At 42.1% G+C, this 4,151-nt stretch overlaps 1 protein-coding gene across 1 annotated transcript in view; it reads left to right on the forward strand.

Moving 5' to 3' along the window:
* slc38a10 (solute carrier family 38 member 10) overlaps positions 1-2,695 on the forward strand; it is a 30,626-nt gene extending 27,931 nt beyond the window's left edge. Inside the window, 1 exon segment of the mRNA XM_042083939.1 lies at positions 466-2,695. The gene's annotated coding sequence lies outside the window, so the exon portion shown is untranslated.
* The last annotated feature ends 1,456 nt before the right edge of the window (positions 2,696-4,151 follow it).

Below are 4,151 nucleotides of genomic sequence, written 5' to 3' on the forward strand. Positions count from 1 at the left end.
TTAACTTTGTGTTGTATGTCATACATTCCAGACACTCTGAGACATGGAAAGCAATGTAATGTAAGAAATGGCCTTGGAATGAAACAAGTGACGCACAAGTGCAAACTTTTGCACACACACACACACTCACCATCCATTTTCTCAGTGGTCCATCACCTGCCGATCCTCTCTATTACTGCCAATTTACAGAGAAGATCTCTTGGACACGCAACGTACTATGTTGAACCATTTCAAGTCATTCCTTTCTTCTGGAAACTTCCATGTTAAGCAGAAGTAGCCGGAAAATCTGTAAAAATTATGTATGGGGAAATAGGTGCCTTGGACCTCCAGTGATACTTATACATATACAATATCACGGTCGGGGGGGGGGGGGGGGCATTTTTGAAGGTCATTCAAAGAAAGTTTCTTGGAAGCACAACAGCAACTGAGATTCACTTGCTGTTGTCAGTTCTGTGACACCCCCCAACACACACACACACACACACACACACACACACACACACACACACACATATCCCATGATTCCATACTCCCCAGCATAGAGCCGCTTCAGTGCCCTTAGCCTTGTGTTTTCTAGCCTTAGTGCCTCTCTAGTGGCACTCTGCCTGTCTGTGGCCCTCAGTTCACCTGAGGCTTAGGAGAAAGGCTTTTTGTGAAGTAAATTGGGGATGGTCTGTCTGGATGTCTTGTTAAAGCTTCAAGATCATGTGTCTCATTTTTCATTCTAGCCACTCTTCCCTGGAGAACCACATCGTGGACATGTGATGTTGGTTTGTTTTTGTGTGTGTGTGGTTGGTTCCGAGGAATGGAAGGACGGAGAACCTTCTTGTGAGGTTGCAGAAGTCATATGAGATGTAGATCTAGCTGAAATGATCATTGCGAGACCTTCACAACTCTTTCTTCTTTGGGAAACTTTTGGGGGAAGTTCCTCATTTGCTCCTTTCTGTTTTGTGTTCGTTTTGTTTTGTTTATGTTTGTTTGTTTACCTGAGGAGAGTTCTGTTTTTTAGGGGGGTTTTGTTGTTGTTGTTGTTGTTGTTGTTGTTGTTGTTGTTGTTGTTGTTGTTGTTGAGCAGATTTCATCATAAGCACATGCGTATAGGGTAAACGGTGGAGACCAGGACGTCCAGTGGGTTGCATTAAAGTGATGATATCGGGGGGGGGGCATTTCAATGTCATTCGGTCGTACCCTGACATTGTTGTCAAATAAAGGGTGTGGTGTGTGCATGATTTTATGCTGTTTACTGTACAAGGGAACCTATTGCAGCCTCAAGACAAAAATGGCATGTAATATATTGAGTTCATATTTTGGCTGTACAGGGCCTGATTATATGCTTTAAAGGTCAACAACCTCTGTGACATGGTCTACTGGAGTAGACTAGTACAGGAGCACAGAGCATTCTTGGATTGCTCTCGCAAAGGTTATTTAGTGTAAACTGTAAACAAGAGACAATGGTAAACATCATGGGTAGTAACATAGTACATAAATTAAATCCAAAGAGGTTTTTGTTTTGTGAGATTTTTGTATAATATATATATTTTTATTTATTGTATTCATGTCTTTGTTGTATTCTTTTTTCTGAGTTTTTGTGTGAGTGAGGGTGTGAAATTAGTCTATGCAAGACCTTCATTTTACTTCTCACAACTCAAAAGCAAAAGCAGCTGTTGACAGATGTTTTTGCTGCTTGAGGAATACGGTGTTGTTGTCCCCTGGTGTTTATAGTTCATGGCTGTCCCGTATTTGTGTGTGTGATATTTTTGGGCTTTTTCTTTACGTGTTTTCCTCCAGACAGTGTTAAAAGTCTATGTTGTTTTTTTCTTCTTTTTTTCTGCATGTTAAATATTGTGTCTGTTTCCTCCTGATAGATATTTTTTTTTCTGGTTTTATGATTCAAAGACTTGTGGCCCCAATGGAGGTTTTGCATACGTTGGGTCACCATTGTATAATGGCAGAGAATGCAAATATGGAGAATTCAACAGCTATCTAAGCATGCCAGGTACCAGTTTGGCAGTTCACTGAGAACTGCAAAGGTTGAGGACTCCAACCCACCCCCTCCCCCTCCCACTCTGCTGTGAACATACCCCCATCATCTTTTATTCAATTGGACTTTCTATGTGCATTTTTTCCCCTCTGAGTGCCTTGCCGTTGAAGCACTTGCCACCAGCATTCCGTACGGGGGGCATGCGGAGGCTTTGCGTTGTTACACCCATCTCAAATGGGACCAGTGCCTCCCTGTCCCTTGCATTTTTGTGCCCGTGTGATGGTGACGTGTAGATCAAACTAACTGCTCCGATCACTTGGACTCTATTCTATTGTCATAGTACAGATTGCAGCTTTGAAATGCAATGTGTCTCTACAGTGTTGTCTCGCTGTTTGTGTTTTAATGCGTTTGCTGATGATAAAGTACCATTCCTGTGTATCAGGGAGCGTTTTACAGTCCATCTCAATACGTTAATTGATGTAAGGCATTTGTCAGACTGTTGATCCTTTTAACTTGAGCTGGATTTATTTTCTATATGATATCTTGAGTGATTGTCTTTGCTCACATGTGCTGTAAAAAGGAAATAAAAGTTTATATATATATATCTATCCAAGATCTGGTCGACATGAGTCTGACTAACAGTTTGGTGGTAAAAATTGTTCCTGCCTGCCTGTAGTCTCCTTGTACAGATAAATTAAACGCTCCTTAACTTCTGAGGCTTTTTGTGATCACATTTTTGATATTTCATTGCCAGTGTTAAATAAACCAATTAAAGTCTGTGATAGATATACAACCACAGTCACACATTTTACACCCTCATTAGACGGTCAGTGTATAAGAGACAATGCAGGACTGGGCTGACCAAGGCTTAGTCATCAGTAGTAAGATATAATTTCTCATGAACCATCGTGATTAGTGTCTGTGATATTCTTGTAAATTTTATTTCCTAATGGTGCTTTTTGGAGCCCTTTTTAATAACACTTTATAGTCCTTATTTATGGAACCCAGGGGAAAGCAATCAATCAGGGCAATCGATTCTCTGTTTGCAGTAAAGTCGCATGTGCAGAATCGGCACCTTTCCGTAGACTGGTGTCGGCAGACGTCTGCCCTCGGCCTCTCCCGCCGTTAAAAGCGCGCTTGGGCGGCGTCCAAGGTGAGCATTTCTCTAATGACCAGACCATATTCATTAACACCTCTCGTGCCCGTGACACGGTGTGAAACGGTACCACATGAGCTACATAAAGGACTTTTCCGCCACACTTTCAGCCTCAGTCTGGGCCAGACAGAGCGGGGGCAGCACAGGAACTCCCCCTATGCTCCCCAGAGACGAGGCGTGCTGGTCACTTCTTCCTGTGTCATAAATGAAGATTTATACAGTAGCGCCCATTGCCAGGCCAGGACATGAAGAGTTTTGTTGACTTTATGTTTTTTTTCCCCTTTTGTACATACCAGTGAACCTAGATCATTTTAAGTGTTGGGTACAGATTTGTGTGTGTGTCTGTGTTGGGAAAAGGCATAAAAATTCTGACAGAGTGGTGCCTGTTAAATGATCTTAAAGGTGTAGGTTTTTGAACATTCTAAGTTCCGCAACAATTGAAGGTTCTAAAATTCTATGTTGAATTCAATGAACCCAGATATTCTTTAGAACGTTCATTTCCCAACATTCCCGTCACACCGGTGTGACGGTACTCCTTTAAGGGTTAACTGTGTTATACATGTACACTGGTCACTGGTACTTAAAGTGTCCGACATTGGCCAAACACAAATAAAAAAATCCAGATGTTTTTTTTTTTTGTTTTTTTTAATCTTCAATCATCTATGACTGAAAACAGCTTTCTGTAAACAAACTCCATAACCATCCTCGTGCTATAAGAAAACACTAACAAACGTATGCAATCTATCCTAATGGCAGGTTGGTATGACATATTTTGTGCCGGCATCTTTAAGGGCAAGCTTTATGGCTCCAATGTCAATTAGCTTTGCTCTAATGAGGGCTGAGGTTCTTCTGTGAGGGTGCCAGTGATAGGGGCACGGGGGAGTCGCTGGTGATTGTAGGTGAGTGTACCTCCAACAAAAGAGCCACATTTTAATGTCTGTAGTCTTTCAGGCTGAGTGAAGTGGACCCCGGCCAGGGGGCAGCGGCACATAAAAAGGGGGAACTGGGCTTTCA

The sequence above is a fragment of the Alosa sapidissima genome, chromosome 24 (assembly GCF_018492685.1).
Source record: "Alosa sapidissima isolate fAloSap1 chromosome 24, fAloSap1.pri, whole genome shotgun sequence".
Classification (NCBI taxonomy): domain Eukaryota; kingdom Metazoa; phylum Chordata; class Actinopteri; order Clupeiformes; family Clupeidae; genus Alosa; species Alosa sapidissima.